Source organism: Watersipora subatra, chromosome 10, assembly GCF_963576615.1.
Source record: "Watersipora subatra chromosome 10, tzWatSuba1.1, whole genome shotgun sequence".
Lineage (NCBI taxonomy): Eukaryota > Metazoa > Bryozoa > Gymnolaemata > Cheilostomatida > Watersiporidae > Watersipora > Watersipora subatra.
Window position 1 is genome coordinate 16,947,524 of NC_088717.1, and position 21,548 is coordinate 16,969,071.

The following is a 21,548-nucleotide window of genomic DNA, read 5'->3' on the forward strand; positions in this document are numbered from 1 at the left end:
ATTCTTTTCATATGTATCACTAAGTACGTCTCGAATGAAGCACCCGCCGGAATATTAGCTATTTAAAAGATGGTCTCATTCAAACGCGTAAGTTTGTAGACAGGATTGGTCTACAGAGACAAAATAACATCAAATAGCAGTTGATGTTTTAGCCTTTTATTGGTTTCAATTTCATTAAATCGACCTTTTTGACGTAACCACATCTTTAAAATAAAGTTAATACCATTAAAATAATATAAATAAGCGCAGCTGAATTTGAACACTCTAGTAATGATTGTTTGTAGAAGTTTAGGTTAGTCATGTTTTTGATTGATTCATCATAAATACCTGCTAAATATGCAATAGAATATCGGTGTGATGAAACAGTTGAGAAGGGATATGTTGTAGATAACCCCCAATATTAAAAAGGTGTTTGTAACTGTATGAATTACTGGATGAAATAATAGAATTACATTGAAAGCAAAGGCCAAGGTCATTTTCATAATTTTCATAATTGTTAGAATGTTAAATATGACATCCACTGTTAGCATCAATACAATCTACCAGCAAATCACCTGGTTACTGCGTTATTTTAAAACTAACTTTTCAACACTAAAACACTGCAACACTGACCTAGCTCTTTATGTCTGGCTTGAACTAAACAGAAATTCACAAGTGTTTTTTCTTTCAAATGACATATTGGCTACTTCCTTATGTATAACAATGATTTTTCTTTTGGTAGTCAATACCAAAAACTTTAAAAACTTCTAGTAAAAAAGAACAATTTCTCTAGATGATAATAGCTTGCATCGTTAAGTAGTGAATCTAGAATCTCAGTACATGAATAATAAGTTCAAATCACCTAGAATAGTAATTCTGCTGTTATAGCATGTTAACTTAACCTATATAAAGTAGTAATTTTGGTGTTATAACTTCCAATTATATTTAAATTTCAATCAAGCTGTGTACATGCACGCAGCTATAAAAGCAGTACTTGAAATTTCTATTTAAGGTTTCTTCCCATACATTGTATTATGATTTATGCATCAAGCTGGCTGTTTGTAAGAATGCTCTAATGTATAATGCTAGTGACAACACACCTGTTAGCGTCTATAATACTTCAAACAACTGTTACATTCTGACGTGGTCAATCATAACTGTATTTTGATAAGCTAACAACAAGTAACATCTGTTTTGGTATCAAATTGTTACAATGTTTCATAAATAGAATCACCTGCTCACATTATTATAATTATTTATTTGGAAAAAGCAAGAAAAAGGTAGTAAATAATATTTTAAACGTTCAAAGGTATATCATCCAATTTTTTTTTAGTGAATCTAGGTCCAAATCTAGCAAAAATATAACCAGCAAACTTGTTGTGAGTTGCAAAATTGCAACGTTAATTTTCTACACACACAGGTAATCCGCTTAGCTAAATGTTGGATCTATTAACTTTGTCACATGTTACATCAATTACAGCCACTAAAATACTTTTCAAATGATTTAATTCTATGTTTAACTAACTATAAATATTGACATAAAAAGAGTGTTCAGTACCCGCAATGAGTACAATTCGAGGTAAAAATGATGATAGTGAAATGTAGTAAAGTCTATGTCATTACTTTCATTTTAAACATTAAAGTTCAAATTGTTTGTTTTAATCTTTAACCAATTGCCTTTTCACTTTATTTAGAGCATGGGACTGCTGTACAATGTATCATATGTCCTATGTGCAAACTTCTTCAACTGTGGAATTAAATGTTTGCTCAAAATTTATATACTAAGGTGGGCCAATCAAGACCAAAAAGCAGCTATAAAAGTTTGACTACATATGAAAATTGAGAGAGAAGATTACTACTAACATTCCTTACGAAAATGTCAGCAAAAAACTAAAGTTTCGATTTGTCAGACATTTTTATGCATCCCTGCGACTTGTTAACCAACTCTGTTATCACGTGTGCAAATAGTTGCATACTAAGAATAACTTTGGACAACATTAACTATTGGATGAAGAGAGATTTCAATAGGTAAAAGCGGAATTTTTTTAAGAGTATTTGCTCTAAGATATAACAAGTACAATATACAAAATAGGCAATGGAATGATTTTACTCTCTCTACAGATATTCACTGCACGTTTCTAACAAATTGGACTCAATTATATTTTGAAACAACGAAGCTAGAGATATGATGATTTGCTATCACTGGGTATATGGCCTTTATTGGGTAAACAAGTGATACTGGTGATGAAATTTAGTAGCGATGTAATGCTAAACCAGGTGTTAAAGTATGTTCACTTATTGGGTTACATGCATGATAGATCAGGTCAGAATACAACAGCTGTCTTAAATATAATAGACACTATCAGGACCCTGGGTAATAGCAGCACATTTTGGAGCATTCTTATGAATGGTCAGATTAGTTTAAATGCAAAAATAGTGTAGAACAGATTTTTCTCTGCAGCTCTGTAGATTTAAATGCTTATAACAACTATTCCAACTCATAAACTCCATATGTTTATGCGTGTTTATATATATATATATATACATAAATATATATATATATATTTATATATATATATATATTCATTTATATAATGAATACATATATATATTTTTATATATATATATGTATTCATTGTAACAGGAAAACATGAATATAGGCACAGTAGTAATACTTTGTTGGAGAAATTCTTTTACCATCAGATGTTTCTGGTTGAATCACAAGCTTTTTAACTGCAAACCCAAGTCATTAGTTAACCTCTTTCTGTGCTTTCTATCCTTGACTGCAGCACCCTGGCTCACATGTGTAATAAGCAGTCGGAAGTAACATCATACATGTAGATTTACCATTATTATCTCTGCTAACATTTTCTTTGTTTCATTCTATAGTCTGCTCAGGCACCATTTTAACCCAATGTGTTTTTTAGCTTACTTGAACATCTTTATAATATTTACTCTTAAGGTTACTGTAGTGAGAGTTAAAACAAACAGCAGATATGTGGTTGTTCCCAATACACATTCAAGAATTTAGAGTGCACAATTGAATGCCAGGAAAAAAATGCAAATGCTGTTCAGTTGCAGTTTAAAAAGGTAGAGCTGGTTTTATTATTGACTGATAGAACAATAATATATAAATTGTTTATAACTTTTTGTCATTTCTGGTATAGCATGTCCTCACTTGCATAAAAACATAAATTTTTTGTAATTTCCGTTTGGCAACTATTAAGCTTTGTTTTAAAACAAATAATAGATTCGCTTCAAATAAATGAGTTGTGTAGTTTTTTAAATATACAAAATCTTACAAGAGTTTGTAAACACTGCATAACAGGTCATTATTCAAGTGATTGTTTACTTTTCTACTTGAAAAAGCGACATAGTTTTCAAAAACTTTAAGCACACCCCTCGCGGTGAGTTGAATTTTCTCTGTTATTGCCCTGTTAGAGGTTAACATATAAGACAAGCTTAAATCAGAGTAATAGTTCACTCAATGATTTTATGAAACTTCTCTAAACTTTGCGGCTAATGTTGTATGTCAATCATAAAGTTCACAACCAAAATTTAACAACACATAAACCAAGATCGCTGCTGATAAGAATGCTCTTACATACGCTGATGGTGGAAACAAACATGATGCTAGTTTTTATAATATTTCAAGCAACTGTTACTTTCTGACCTAATCAATCATGCCTGTAATGCGATAATTAGACAATTTTTAAAACCTGTTTTAGTGTCACAGTATCATTATATTCCATCACTGGTGCCACATGTCTAGGCCTTTATAGTTATATGTTTTGTGAGAGCAAGAATTCAGTCACTGGTTAATTCATCCAGGTCATTTTGTTATTCAGAATGCTATGCAGTTTCCTAAATTAATTAGCCACATTGTTATTAAAGTGAGATAGATTAGAAGTAATACCCAATAAATATATATTGTTTTACATCACAAATTTGCAAAACCCAAAACGTTCCTTTAAAAACATTGTTTTAACTATCAAAGGCGTTGTACAATGAGGCTCATGATAAGCGATGCGAGAAGCTAATTAAAGTCTAATTAGATATGTTGTAATAAATTGCAGAGCTATATAGCTTTGCAAATTTCTAAATCACTCCATAGACAACTATGAGATTCTGCTGCCTGCTTCGTACTATAAAACTGTAGCATTTTAGAGTAAAATGTGTTGCAATTTTATCTTCCACCAACCATACATTTAAATCTTTAGCAATAACTGCAGATAGTGCTACAAATTCACGGAGCAAATGTAAAGTCAATCTATAATAAAGTGATTTACCTTGAGTCAGTAATATACAAGTAACCAACAAAAATTTTTTCACCATTTAAAGCAAAGTGTAGTAATGACAATGAGCTGGTTTAGAGACCAAATTGATGGTGTGCAAGATTACATATAGCTCATAAGCCTGTTACTAGCTAAAATTAAAGAATTTGTTATATTGGCTGTTTTTACTATTTTAATGGCTGATATGATACATTAGATAATTTTGAAATTTAGCGTTATTTTTTTATTGGCCCAGCAATGTTTTTTAATTGGTTTTTTAGTCACTGCTTAGTCTGATGTTGATAGCTGATGAAAAATATTTTATTTATTTTAAATTAACCAAGTTAATATGCAAATAATCACTTCTAAAGCAGTTACTTTACATATTAATTTTAGTTAATCGAAAAAAGCTTAAACTTCATTTCAAATGAGTATTTTTTTAGTAGAAATACTAGAGAAATAAGTAGGGTAAAAGCCGTTGTCTCATTTCAGTTTTTATCAAATTATTTGGTAAGCATACTTGTTATGGCAAGCATACAGTAGATCAATAGTATTTAAACCAGTACTTCAACATTGTTAGAGGAAAAACTTTTACTATTCTTTATTACATGTACTTGATTCAGAGTTAGACGTACCAATTAAATCCTGATCATTGTTTTAATCATCTGGTTATTGTTCTGTCTGAGTCTGGCTTATCAGTTTCTCTAATTCGTTTGTAATTGCATCATTTGTAGGATGTGAAAAAATACAATATTTGCTCAGGTTGCAAGATATATTCAAACTAAATGCATCATCTGATTCTAATTGCTTTTCGATTTATTTCTTTCATTATATTTTTTAGCTGATTCTCTAACAGGATAGTTCTTCCTGTCAAAGAAACTACATTAATATCATCATTGCTCATTTTAATAGTCCCTTTTCTTGCACATACTGTTGAACAGCGTTTTAAAGTCAGCATGCTAAAACTTTAGTAGAGTGTGAACAAGGACTAAGCGTATAGTGGTAATGCTTACATCCGGTGACAAAACTACAAAATTAGTTAAAGGTAAAGATATGGATCCCATACTAACACATGCACTATAATATGAACCTCATACTAACATACATACAATGATATGGACATCGTACCAACATACATACAATGAGGCAACATCATACCACAGAGAAATTGTATATATTTATGAATTTCCTACACACTAATTACAATTTCATCTACTGTCATAAGTAATAAGCATTCAGTAAATAAGTAACTTTCTACAAAGGTTGTTTGCTAAATGCTCTAGCCAGTGGACATCTGATCAAATGAAGAAAAAAGAGAACAAGATCTACAGCTCTCGTGTTTATCATTCTGATCGTAACAGTGAACTGAGTTTTACAGTTTTCTAGATTTTATCATCTCTGCAGCATAACCCTAAATAGAAAGCTACCCCAATTTCCTTTGCATCACTGTGTTTTGTTTGTTAGCTCTATTGTCATATGTTTTTTTGGTCAGCTATCTTGTCCTGAAACTGAGACACTCGAGACATGATGATTTCCTCTGACCAAACATATAGTCATAATTGAGAAACAGGTGATACTAGTGATAGAATGTAGTGGCAATAGAATGTAGTAGCTAAAACAGGTGTTAACATAATTATGTTTACTTATTAGATTACATGCATGATTGGTCAGGTCAGAATATAACAGCTGCCTGAAATATTATAGGCACTATCAGGAGGCTGGGCTATAGTGGCATATATTCGAGCATTCTGATGAGCGGTCAGACGGATTTGAGTGCAAAAAATAGTGTTGGGCAGAATTCCTTTGCAGCTCTGTAGATGTAAATTTAAAAAGCTACTATTCTGACTCATTGCTTCCTATGATTATGAATCTTTCTATATAGCTGTATCCATGGTAATGGGACAACATGAACATATTCACAATATTGCCACTTTGTTGGGGAAAAATATTCTACAATTGGATGTTTCAGGTTAAATAATACGCTTTTTATCTACTAACTCATGTCATTGGTTAATTTCTTTCTGCACTTTCTATCTTTGACTGCAGCACCCTGTTTCACATGTTTAATGAGTATTCGGAAGTAACAATATATTTTTAAGGTCTCTACTAATATCCTGTGTGTTTTAGTGTAATACTACCTCAACTTACTATTTAGACCATAAACGTTATTCAGCTCTCTTGAACACCTTATTAACAATTACTTTTAAGGCTACCATTATCACTTGACTAGATATATGTGGTTATATGTCCTGTTAAAGCAGATATTAGTGTTACCAAAGGTCCCCAAAGGCATTGCACAATGAGGCTTATGATAAGCTATGTAATAAGCTAATAAAAGTCCAATTAGATAAGTTGCAATAAACTGCAGAACTGTACAGCTTTGAAAATTTTTAAATCACTGCATACACAGTTATGAGATCCTACTGCACGCTTGGTATTTTTAAATTGTAACATTTTTGAATAAAGCGTGATGCAATCTTCTTTTCCACCAACCATAAATCTTTAGTGAATGCTGCAGATAATACTATATATTCACAAAACAAATGTATAATAAATATATATTAAAGTAATTTAAATTAAGTCAGTAATGAACCACTATCAAATGAATAAGGTTTTCATCATTTCAAGAAAAGTGTGGTAATGAAAGTTGGTTAGTGTGGAGGTAAAAGTGATGATGCGCAAGGTTACATACAGCTCATACATTTTATACTAGCTAAAGTTAAACAATTTGTTCTGTTGCCTCTTTCACCATTTCAATGGTTGATATAATATTTTAAACAGTTTTAAATTTTTGCAGATATTTTTCATATTTCACAGCAATGTTTTTTAATATATTAATGATCACTGAGTAGTCTGAAGAAGATATCCCTTGACAAATTTGCTTGAATCTAACTTCACCAAAGAAATGATTAAAATGAATTCATAACCAGTGAATTTATATATCAATGGTATTTAATCACGAAAGCTTAAAACTCTACATCAAACAAGTATGTTTCACTCAATAAAAATACCATGGGAACATTAAAGACAAGTTTTTGTTTTATTATAACCTTTGTTTTGTTTTAATTTTTATCACGATTTTTGGTAAGCATACTATTCATGGTAAGCGTACAGTAGGTACATGGTACTTAAACCATCACTTCAATACTTTTTACTGTAAACACTTTTTACCATTTTGGATTACTTGATTTGGAACTATACTTACCGATTAGATATTTATCATCTTTTTAATCATTTGATTATTGCGTTTTCCTGAGTCTGACTGATTGGTTTTTCTAATCTACTTCTCGTTATATTATCTGTAGGCTGTGGAAGAGTACAAAATGTGTAGTACAATAATTGCTCTGGTTGACGGATTTATTGGAACTAAGGGCATCATATGTTTTTAATTAGCATTTGGTCTCTTTCGTTCTATCCTTTCAGACCACTCTCCAAAAACTTGGTTCTTACGGTCAAAGCAGCCATATTAACATCACCTGATTCTTTCCACCTTCTGAAGAGGTCAGCACTTGACAAATGCCGGTTTTTGAGAACAGCTGTTTTAGGTTTCAATCCTTGCATTTATTAAAGGCTTTGCTTTTTCCCAGGCCTCTCTTTCAGCTGGCATTGACATATGTTGAAAAACATCCAATCTCAGATAATATTCTGTTTAAAAAGCATAGCCTCATTACTTTGGATAACTAGATGTTAAGTCTCCAATGTGAGGTATAGCTGAATTTTATGCATGAATTTTTGCCAAAAAATGTTTCTATTAAATTACAATTTACAGTTTACAAAATACAAGCAAATGCAGTCAATCCATTAGCAAACATTGCTATACCGTTTCTTAACAGAATGCGCAACACAAAGTAGTGACATATTATTTCACCACTAATAAGATAGATGAAAAATATTCGGGTAGAACAACCACTCTATTTGTGTAAATTTTAACATTTAGACTCACACTATTAGTTAATGGTAAACCTGTAACTCAATAGTCAGGTAGTTTACAAGAAATTGTGTTCCTCTTTGTTTCATACATTCAAAGTTGCTATTCCAAACTTGGTCTATAAAATATGTTTAAAGCTGATAAAAATATATAATTGATAAATCTGTTGTGAGCTGCAAAACTGTCAAGTTAAATCTTTGTATGCCTGCATGGAGCTATTGCCTCTCTGCATCTCTGCATGTTAATTTGCCCAGATTCATGCTTCAACGGTTATGCCTGTCACATATTGTATCAATTACACTTACTAAATGCATTCAACTGCAAACAAACCTGTTGGTGCCTATAAAACTTTAAACAGCTGCTAGATTCTGAATTGTTCAAATATTTCCGTAAATTGATATTCAAGCCAATCTTAGCACCTGTTGTTGTACCACATTCTCACTAACTTCCATCAATGGTATCTCCTGTCTAAATTATTATAGTTATTTAGCATGTGAAAGCAAGAAAAAACTCTTTTAAAGATTTGAAAGAATACCCTAGGACACTTATGTATTCGCGGCATCTAACTTTCGCGTTTTCGCGGCAACAGCCTTTCGCGAAAATTTCATGAGCGAAACTAAACTATCATAACGAACGAGCGAAAACGCGAAATTAAATGGCTTTCTTCATTGATATTCACAATAAAATCGTCATATTATAAATGCAGGGAATTTTCGTGTGTGGTTGGCTCATTGGGCAAGTTTTGCTAAACTCATTATAGCTAATACACCGACTGAGCAACTTGGCAAAACAAATTAAGATAATAAATTTTTTTTGGAAAAGCCTAGACAAATGAAGAAGATGATGATATTAGTTTAGTCATTGAATTTTTAACTGATGAGGATGACAGTCTGGTAGGAAAAGTCATAAAATTGAATAATAATTATTGTGGTGATGAATTTAATACCAACCAAAAGCAATAACAACCCGGTGCCATGGCCACCGCGGCACCGCGTGCTATAAATACTTGAATTCTAATATTGGTACCAATCAGTCACTGCGGCTTTGACGTCATTGATAGTCTAGGAAACAAATGGCAGCAAGCGATCAAATTACATTATTGATCTAGCCTACACATTTCTACCTGCGGTTCACAAATACAAACAACCGTACTTTTCGGACAATTAGCAGCTACTTTTTTCTGATGATTTGAGCTATGCGGCTTATAGGTAGGCCTACAAGGGTGCGGCTAATCACTGTGGCTTATTCTGTGACTTTTTCTTTCACCGCTAGGGCGCACTAATATAACGGGAATCTCCAATTAGTGCACTTTTAGCTGTGAAAGAAAATACGAAACAATGCCTCACGGTACTGTCCCGTTAGGCACTAAGTTAAAAAGCGTCGGATAATACGAAACTGTGCCGTTCTGCACTGTTCCGTTTTAAATGGCGTTAAAAAGCACAGTCCTTAGTTCTGCCGCCTATAGTAAGGTGCGGCTTATGTATTGTTTTATTATCGTTTTTTGGAAAATAAAGCACATGTAGCTTATATAGAGGTGCGGTTTATAGTCCAAACAGTACGGTAGTCCCAAGTTGAAAAATATTTCGTACCAGCGAACTGGACCTGAGTAATCTAATGTTTGTTCCACTGCATTTATTTTCACGTCACTATATTTTCGCACTCATCAGAGCTGCGAAATTAAGTTCCAGCGAAATTTTACTCTGTATGCTACTCACGAAACTAAATACTAGCAAAATAAAAGTGTCCTAGGGTAGTGATACTTTCTCTTAACGCAGAAGAATGCATCCTAGAAGTACCTGCTCATGGCAATATTATCTTCAAGTTGTGTTTGTTCTGTAGGCAAATACGCTGTAACTTTAGCTTTGAGTGTATTTTATTACAAATGACACAAAAAGGAAGTGTAAGAATTGTATCATTAAAGTACAAATTAACGGTTTACAAAATACAAGCAAATGCAGTCAATACATTAGCAAACATTGTTATACCGTTTGTTGACAGAATGCGCAACACAAAGTGGTGACATATTATTTCACCACTAATAAGATTGATGAAAAATATTTGGGTAGAACAACTACTCTATTTGTGTAAATTTTAACATTTAGACTCACACTATTAGTAAATGATGAAACTGTAACTCAATAGTCAGGTAGTTTACAAGAAATTGTGTTCTTCTTTGTTAAATAGATGGTGATACTTTTTCTTTAACGCAGAATAATGCATCCTAGAAATACCCGTTCATGGCCATATTATTTTCAAGTTGTGTTTGTTATGTAGGCAAGTACCCTGTAACTTTAGCTTTGAGTGTATTTTATTACAAATCACACAAAAAGAAAGTGTAAGAATTGTATCACTAAGTTCACTGTACTAAAGAACTTAATATCTACTAAAACCAAGCATTTAAAAAGTATTGTAATATCGTCTTTGTTTATACACCACGCATATTTTATACCATCATGGCTTATTTATAGACTAATTTGTTCTCAAAAAAACAAGAATAAAAGTTTTACATATGTTTTTACAAAAAAGTATACTTCACATTTCATTGCTCTGCACTGCTCAACATTTCCAACCAAGTTTAATTTATATGAATTAGATTTCTCTCTGATGTAGTGGAGAAGTTTTAGAAGTATTCAGTGTCTTGTTTGGAGCTTGTTGTGTTCTAAACTGAGTTGGTTAAAATCTTATTGACTGGCTCATTTTTATAGTTCACTTTTCTTGCACATGATGTTGAACAGCATCTTAAAGTCAGCCTGCAAAATATTTAGTAGAGTGTAAGCAATTACTAAATATATAATGTTAACACATGCATCCAGTGACAAATGTGCACTATTCAAAGTCACTATTTCAAAATTTGTCTATAAAATATGTTTCTTATGCTGATAAAAATATATATTCAGTAAATCTGTTGTGAGCTGCAAGATTGTCAAATTAGATCTCAGTATGCCAGCATGGAGCTATTGCCTCTCTGCATCTCTGCATGTTAATTTGCCCAGATTCTTGCTTCAACGTTTATGCCTGTCACATATTGTATCAATTACACTTACTGAATGTGCTTCAACTGCAAACAAACCTGTTGGTGTCTATAAAACTTTAAACAGCTGTTAGATTCTGATTTGTTCAAATATGTCTGTAAATTGATATTTAAGAAAATCTTAGCACCTGTTGTTGTATCACATTATCACTAACTTCCATCAGTAGCGTCTCCTGTCTACATTATTATGGTTAATTAGCATGTCAAAACAAGCAAAAACTCTTTTGAAGGTTTGAAAAAATTGTTCAAACGGTTTTCTACTAAAACATGTCAAAACCTGGCAAAAACAACATTAGTTAACTTGTTGGCTGCAGAACTAAAAAGTTAAATATTTACAAACCCGGTAACATGTTTAGCTGCATGCTTTAACTTCTAAACTTGTTATATTTTAGATCAAGTACACCAAATAAATGCTCTTAAATCGATTTAATTCTTTTATCAGCAAATCATAGGTTTTTAATAAATGTTGGTAATGATTCTACATATATATATACAATATTTATTGTAAATATATATTAAAGTAATTAACAAAAACATAATAACAAAGAAGGAACCGATATATTGTTTATGCTACTTTTCATTCGAGACACAAAAATGTGTGGTACTTAAAATAAGTAGGTTTAAAGGCAAAATTGATGATGGCGGTGCGCAGTACATGCCATGTGTTTATTTGAATTTCTAATATGGTCTCCTAAGTGTTTTTTTAGTTTTACTATTAACTTTTCCACTTTGCATTAGGCATAGCCGTGCTGTAAAATATTAACAAAATAAGCAACTTTCAATGTTGATACGAATAGTGACAGTATTACTAAAGCTATGTACATTGACAGAATTACATGCAAATTATTACTTTGGAATGTCTAAAAAATGTCTCAAAAATTAAGGAATACAGCATACTGTAGTTTAGGCTAATTATCTAACCTTATTTAGGTTATTCTAGACTATTTCAAAGAAGACCCATCTAGTTGTCGTGATTAAAGTGAATTAGCTAGTTTGAAACTAGTGTAAAATGATGGAAATTCCTAAGTTAACTAGTCTGATGATGACAGCAATTAACTAATTTACTTAAATCTAAAATAATAGAACAACTCTAGGTAAAATGAGTTTATAAATAATAAGTTTGTGCATTAAACCTATCATTAAGTCTTGTACTCGGTGAAAATGCAAAAAATACAACAACAAAAAAAGTTTCTTTTTTTCATTTTTCATCTTGACTTATGGTTGTCAAGATGAGAACTAGAAAAACCTATTGAATAAAATTCTTCACAATCTTTAATCAGTTTATGAAGAAATAGACCTGCCGATACATAAGTTGTTTTAAGTTTATTTATCAGTTTGTTGCGCTTTTGTGAGTCAGGTTGATGAGTTTCTCCAATCCGCTTGCGATGGTATAGTTTGCAGGCTATGGACAGGTACATGAGCACAGTAATCGCTACAGGTAACAGACTAACTGATAATTTGTAATACCTCGGCACATGTGGAATATCGACTACGCCTGAGAAGAAGCTCATTGCCCAAACCACTACCGCGACAACTACTTTCTTTCCTCTAGTATAGGTCCATATTTTCAGAGGGCAGAAAACAGCAATTAATCTCTCAACACTGATTGCAGCACCCGAATAAGAACAGCTAAGGGAGAGACCAAAGTATAAAAGTGTTAATACCAATACCTAATAGCTTCCTAAAAAATAATAATATGAACCTTCTATTAGGCCTTGGGTTACTATTGCTTGCATAGCAAAAACGCTATAAAAAACATTCGCTTTAGCAACATTGATCAATTGAATGTGTACCTGATTGCTTGTGGGTTTACCTCAATTCACAGCACAAACAAAAGCAGTGTTGACTAACAATCCTAAGCAAGATTCTGTTATATATAGAGAAGCTATCACTAAATTACCAGTAATGTGATCTTCACTTTTAGTATAAGGATCCCATGTGCTGTCAGTATCAAGATAAAAAAAACAGAACTTGCAGTGTTGTTCTCTAATGTTTTCATTTAAAAAAACGTTAGTTAGTGTTGATCTTGTCTACTAGGGAAGGTCTTCGTAGATAGTAGTTTAAGAAGTTTCTCAAAGTGTTCGTTTAAAGACTGCAAAGCTATATCTGATTAACTAAGGTATTGGTCTTATGCTCATTTTAGCCATAAAAAACATTGCTGGCATTTGAATGCATGGCTGGAACATTCACTGATTGTCATGGATATCGCCATTGACTGCTATAAAACATTATCAAAATTAAGAGAAGCTATTTTCCAGTATTTTACATAAATATATAATATTTTGATTTGCACTTCTATAAAGTATGAACATACAGAGTAGAAGAACTTGTATTTGAAAAGTTAGCTCTGTAGCTCTTTAACAGCGCAGACATAATATGTTCATGATTAACAGAGGTGAGAATGTGCTACCCACCAGCTGGTGAAAAGGTAGCTGTTATATTGGTTATTTTAAATATTTGTTTCAAAGCGCTGACCACTTGAAAAAAGAAATCGTTTTTATTCTTTTGTAACCGTAACTTGTTCTGTTTTGGCGGTTTTCTTGTTATCCTGATAAAAGATTTTAATAAAGAAAATTAAAACAGCCAATATTTAAATTCTAATCGTATTTGTGCTTTATTCTGGTATTGTGGCTTATTGTAAATTACTGTTTCATCTTATGCACCTAATAAAGTGAGGCAGTGTTTTGATATTAGGGAGCGTTAGAACTTGGCATTATTTTCTTTGTTTTTACTTTTAAATAATTTTTTAAATAGAAAGTTTGAACTTTCCCAACAGTGTCATTAGCAATTGGCTGCATGTCACACCTCTCATCACTGTTAACTTTTTTAGCTAACTGCCGTTCAACATGAAGGGCCGGCTTGTGCACAGCTTGTCTAGATCTACAAAGACTGTTAGTTAGAGCTTTCTGCAGTCTCTTAACAGGTTTGCTTTCTGACTGTCTGTTTTTCAAACCGCTAACTACAGAAATTTTTTTGCGCATAATGAATAAGTTTTTTACACATTACAAAATGGCCAAATATAAAGTTTTGTATATAACATACAAATATAAAATATAAAAATTGTAGAAAAGCTTCTGCAAATAATGCAAAATTGACATACTATTTAAGAAATAAATTTCAAAGCTAATGTACAAGTACAACGGTGACTTAATAAATTCATTTAATGTATGAATATACTTACAATTGGGTAATTTCACAGTTAGCACTTTTTTCTTTTCTTTTTTTTATGTGTACGCTCTCTCTTAATTTTGCGACTTTTATATCCTTTTCTGACATGTTTTTCTTTGGCTTTTGGTGATATCTCTTTGAAGCAGCTGCTCGTGCTGATATTAATACTGTCTTAGTTTTTTCGGGAGCTTTAATTTTAGATTGATACCCTTTGTATGGTCATTATGAGTCTTCGTCATATTGTTGCTGGGTAGATTTCACACCGAATACCGGTATGGGTTGTTTCTAAGGATATTTTAATTTTGCTAACGTCAGCCAGTGTAGTTGCTTTTCAATTATTTGTGATGTAAAGGCTGGTAGAAACACCTTTAAATGTCTTCACTAAAAAGTTCATGATTATACTTCAAACTTAATGACACTTTTCAAACTTTTATATAAGTTTAAACCAACAGTTCTTAACCAAGGGAGAATACCCCCTGTTTCAAAGCGTAAAAGTTTAAGAACCTTTTGTCTATACAAAGTTTATAATCCTTTAACTCAGATTTTAATCATTTTCTAGAACTTACTTTCATATCAACAAATAAAGTGCTAATCTCAAAAGCATCCAAGAACTGGATGTCGAATCTGGATGAAGAAACTGGATGAAGAAATGTCTTCAGCTTAAAGTATGAGGTGTCTCATCATCGACGGTGTCCCATCCTTTATTACAGCTATTAAATATGACAAATGGTAGACAGCTGTATTTCATGTTATATAAAGAGAATGCTATTTCTATCTTCCATATAAATTCCTCTTAAATGTATTCACAAATCGAGCTAAGTATGTGAACTTAAATGCATTTTTCATGAATTATTGGACATTCCTACCAGAGCCTTTCATTACACTTGCCCTACACTTTAAAATACAGATATCACAGTGTTATTTTACATATTCACCTAGAAACAATATTTGAGTGATGTTCATGAGAGAAAAGATTGTTTCGGCGCCCTACTTTCATGTTACAATATATTGAAACAAACTAAAGATTTTGTAGTTAATTGATGATTCAAAGAGCCATCAAATAATTAATAGCAAAGTTCAATGGTGAGTAGACCCAACAAAATTAGTCTTGTACAATATTATAAAGTTGTTATATCTTGACCATTTAAGGTTTTTTATATGGAAAACTTTCAACATTATTCATCAAATATTAAAAATACTTTTCCAACTGAGAACCCTATATTTACGGTTAAGTCTATTGACATTTTAATCAAACTGTTTACTGCACACAGCTGTAAAAGCAATACTTGAACTCTCTATTTAAGGTTTTTCCTATCCAATGTATTATATTTTATACATCAAGCTTGCTGTTCGTAAGAATGCTCTAATATATGCTGCTGGTTTGAGCAAACATGCTACTGTATAAATTACTTCAAACAACTGTTACATTCTGACCTGATTAGTCATACCAGCAATTTGATAAGCTAACCACAGCTAACACCTGATTTAGTAAAAAACTATTACTATGTTTCATTATTAGAATAGCCTTTTTACCTCATTATAGTTATTTGCTTGGCAAAAACAAAGAAAATATAGCAAGAATAATATTTTAACATTTAGAAGCACCATCATAAAAGGTTATTTTCAGAATAAGTACAAATCTGGCTAAAATATAATCAGCAACTTGTTGCGAGCTGCATAATTGTAAAATTATTTATCTGCACACACAGCTAATCTACTTAGCTAATTGTTTAGTCTTTTAAACTTGTCTCATTCTAGATCATTTGCGGTCACTAATATACACTTCAAGTGATTTAATTTTATATTCAGGTAATTATTAAGTTAAGACAATGAGTAAGTTTAGAGGTAAAAGTGAAATGTAGTAAATTCTATGTCATTATTTTCATTTTAAATATCACCTTTTAATGCTTTTAGCTTTTACAACTTTTCTCTCCATTTTACTTGGAGCATGGGAATGGTATACAGTGCATCAAATGTCATTTGTACAAACTTCTTTAAATGTGGAATCAAAGTTTTGCTCAAAGTTGATATTGTATGTTTGACAAAGCAATGCCAAAAAAACATAGCCATAAATTTTAGCTACATTTGAAAATTTAGAGGGAAGATTACCTCTAAATTTACAAATAAAAATTCTCAGCAAAAATATAAGGTTCTGATTTGTTACAAAGGATTTTAAAGCGTATATATTTATAGTAGTCAAATACTTGGCGACCTACATTGTATGTGATCTTTGACTAATTCTTTTTATGGTTTTTGAATATCACTATCATAGGCAAAGTAGGCTATCATGTACAATGTATATCAGATAAGAAGATGATATCATCGCTTATTCTATTAATATTTTTTATGCATTTTTATTTAACATTTACACATCATTATTTAAGATTAGTAACTGTTTACAAAATAAAGAACTTTCAACATTCTCAAAAACAGCTAAATTTTTCCATGTTATCACTATTACATACACAATTTTACCCTTGTACAATCATCTGTTGATTGGTTTTTTAACATAGCAGTTGAAAATTATTGAATCGAGCAGTTTTCAGTCAGATCATCAAAAATCAAAAATAAATTTTTAAGTTAACTAGTCTGAAATAGACAGAAGTTACCAAATTAAGAAAACGATAAACTAACAGAAAATTAATCAAAAAAATACAGAGCTCTCGTCAAATCTAAGTCAACTCCATCAATTTATTTAAAATATTTCAACCAAACCAAGAAAAAATTGTTGTTCTCTATGATTCCTTAAAAATTCTCACCAATGTCTCTAAGATGTAATTTATACAACCTTACCTTTTAAATTGGGTAACAAAAATATTGCATATTGTAGATTAATTTTTTGCCTACAAAAGGTTCGTAAGGTTTTGCATTTGTTATTACTTCACTTATACTTAGTATTCTGTTTCTTAAAACATGTAGTTTATTGGTTAGAGAACAATTGGGTTAACAAGATGGTTATAAAGCTTGTACACCAAATTCATTTAAATCTGTCCAATCCTTTTTTTCATAACCTAACTGCAGCATAATGCAACAGAAACATTGCACATAATAATGATTTTCCCAATATTTAATCATTATTTGATCTGCTGTCATGAATAGTACTCATTCAGTGATTGAATCAATTTCTGGATGAAAAGGTTTTTGCTAAAAGCTACAACCATTGGACAATTGCTCAAGTAGAGGCAATAGAGAACGAAACCTGTAGTTTTTGTAATCATTGAAATCATACCAGCTTCCTGAGTTCTACAGTTTTCTAGGTGTCATTATCTTGGCAGCATAACCTGCAATAGAAAGTTACACTAGTTTTTTATGCATTCCAGCGGCTTGTTACTCAACCCTCTTGTCATGTGTGCAAATAGTTGTATACTAAGAATTAAAGTAAGAATTAAAATAAAGCAACTAAATGTATATTTAAGTAAAACTTTTAAAGTTCTAGTCTTGCGAACTACAAAAATCTTTGAAAATTTTATAATTTTTGTAAATAAAGCACATTGATATAGGGAATCACTGTTCATAGAGTTGTTTTATTTATAATAATATAGCTTTTTTAGATTCTTGTAACTTTTTAAATGTTACAAACTCCAAGTAACTCAACATTCAATTATTACATTGAAGTTATTACTAAGAACATTTTGTACTTATCACAACGGGTTAAACTTTACTCATCTCTATTTGTTAACATTAACTATTGCACAAAACAAGTTTATTAGTTATAATGTATTTTAGTTTTTTTATACAGTAGTATTTTAGTTACAACATCTGCTATAATATACAACAAGTTCAATATACAAAGTAGGCAGTTGAATAATTTTACTGTCCATACAAATATTCAACAGTAAATTTCATCGTTTTTAACAAATTGGTCTCATTTATATCTTGAAACCATGAAGTTAGAGACATGAAGATTTGCTCTCATTATGCATATGGTTATAATTGGGTAGGCCGGTGATACTGATGACGCAATGTAATAGCGATGGGATACTAAAACAGGTGTTAACATATGTTTACTGATCAGATATGCATGAATTATCGCGGCAGAATACATCATCTACCGGAAGTAATATAGACACTATCAGGGGGCTGAACAATAGCATCATATTTTGGAGCATTCTTATGAACTGTCAGACTGGTTCAAGTGCGAAAACAAGGTTCAACAGAATTCATTTTGCAGATCTGTAGATTTGAATGCATGAAACAAATATTCTGGCTATAAGACTCTATCTGCTTATAAGTGTTCATATATAACAGCATCCCCTATAACGGGCAACATGAATATAGTCTGGTAATACCACCTTATTGGAGAAAATGTTCTACCATCAGATGTTTCTGGTTGAATGACAATATTTTTATCTACAAACTCATGACATTGGTTAATTTCTTTCTTTCTGTGCTTTTTAACTTTGATTGCAGCAGGCTGTCAGACATGAGCAGTCCAAAGTAACAAGATACATTTAGCGTCTCTGCTAGTATCCTCTGTGTTTCACTCTATCACTGGCTCAGGCTGCTATTTAGCCTAGTGTGTTATTCAGATAACTTGAACATCCTAATAACATTTACTCTCAAAGGTTGACTTGCAACAAAATTCGTTAACATTACAGTTATTTGATACCAAAAGATTCACCATATCTTACTCTGTTGTGTTGTAGGTGCAAAATATGTGGGAATGTGATTACAAGCTCATAAAAACTCTAAAACGAACAGTTAATCGGAGCCCCACGAGACCGCCGTAGTTTGGACTATCTTTCCAAAACGGCTCAAGTAGGACGTAGCTGTGGTAGATTAATTCTGTTTACACTTTCATGCAACCTTATTAGTCGAAATATTTTTACAAATATACTTTACGCATTCAAAAAACCATGTCTATTGTTCTTACGCGTCTATTTTTATCGTCATTGTAATGCTGTCACTTTTAGCAGTGATAACTTATAAACTTACCATAAAATTCATTTAATTTTTTAACGTTACCTCGAAGAAGTACGTATCATTGTCTAATAATCATGACGAGCCTGTTGGTCACCTGTGATAATCGAAAAGTGCTGCAAAAATTATTTTCAAAGTATTGTGTCACATGATCAGATAACGACTTGACGATTAGTTCAAGCCGAAACAAACTGTAAAGTAGCGAGCATCTATATTTGATACAGGGTCTTCATTAAAATCCGAAGTGTTTGTCATACACTAGTGCTACGATAAGTTTATATTGAGCTTTTTATTGGCGTTTCAATTCATGTGGCAACATCACGTGACAAGACAATAACCATACAGTCATGACTGCGTCAGAGAAATAAACGAATTCCAATCTAAGGCGGTTTTTCGTTTTGGAGCTTTTAAGATCTTGTAATCACATTTCCACATATTTGGCACCTACATGTACAAAACAACAGAGTAAGACATGGTGAATCTTTTGATACCAAATAACTGTAATGTGAATTTTTTGCAAATCAACCTTTAAGGCTACAGTGGTGGGAATTAAAACAAAGTGTACATATGTGGTTGTTTACCATACACAGTTGGAAATTTACATTACACAATGAAAACACAATTGAATTGGAAAAAAGGTAAAAATACTCCTAAAACTTATATTTAAACAAGCTAATATCAAAATAGGACTTTATTTAATGGCTATTTAAAACGTTCTTTAAACTCTGCATCTAATGTTGTATGTGTCAATAACAAAGTTTACAATCATAATTTATTCACCCCTAAACCTAGCTGATTGGTGATAAGAATGCTCCACCATATGCTGACAGAGTAAACAATACTGCTAGTGTAAACAATACTTCTAATGTTTAATAATACTTCAAGCAGCTGTTGTACTCTGACTGATCAGTCATGCCTGTAATTTGATCAGCAGACAATTTTTAACACCTTTTTAGTGTCACAGTGTCATTACATTTCATCACTAGTCTTGCCTGCCTGGGCCTTTATAATTACATTCCTTATGAAAGCAAGAATTTGTGTCACTGGTCTATTTATTCAGGTCAATATCCTAGTCAGGATGTTATCCAGTCTCCTAAGTTAATGGGCTACATTGCTCTTAAAGTGAGGTAGGAGAGAACTTATGCACACTAAACATATATTGTTTTCACATTAAACATTTACAAAGCTAAAAACCTTCCTTTAAAAACAAATTTTTAACTCCCAAAGTTTAAAATATGTTAAAATATGCACAATGTTGCTAATGATAAGCTATATGAGAAGCACACCAATTTTTAATTGGATAAGTTGCAATAAACCGCAGAACTGTACAAATTTGCAAATATTCAAATGACAACATACACAATTATGATATTCTATGGCATGCAATGTAATTTAAAATGGCAACATTTTAGAATAAAGTGTGCTATGATCTTTTATTCCACTAACCATAAATCTTTAGTAAATGCTGCTGATAATTCTACATGTTCACAAAATTGATGTACAGTTAATATATGTTAGTGTGATTCACATATACTAAGATACATGCTTTAGAATAGACGTCATTCTTGCATACATACTATGATATGGACCTTTTGCTCGCCTGCATACTTTTTGCATCGAGTTCATACTACCATACACATTATGATATAAAATATATACTAACATTCATGTATATACTATGATATGGACCTCACAATAATATACAAACTAAGTTATGGGCCTCATATTACCATGCATATTATGATATGAAACTCACACTAACACATGCACTATAATATGGATCTCACACTAACATACATACTACGATGTTGGCCTCACACTAACATACATAGAACTCATACTAACATGCATACTATGATATAGACTTCATACTAACATACATACTATGATATAGACCTCATACTAACATATATACTATGATATAGGTCTCATACTGACAAACATACCAAGATGTAAACCTCATACTAACATACATACTATGACATGGATCTCATTTTAACATACAAACTATGATGTAAACCTCATACTAACATACATAATATGATATGGATTTCATATTAACATACCGACTATGATATAAACCTCATACTAACATACATACAATTATATATAGGCTTCATACTAACATACATGCCATGAGGCAGCATAATGCCAAAAACACATATATACCTAATATGTTTTAATTACTAATCACTGTTTTATCTACTGTCATAAATAGTACGCATTCAGTAATTGAGTAAATGTTTTG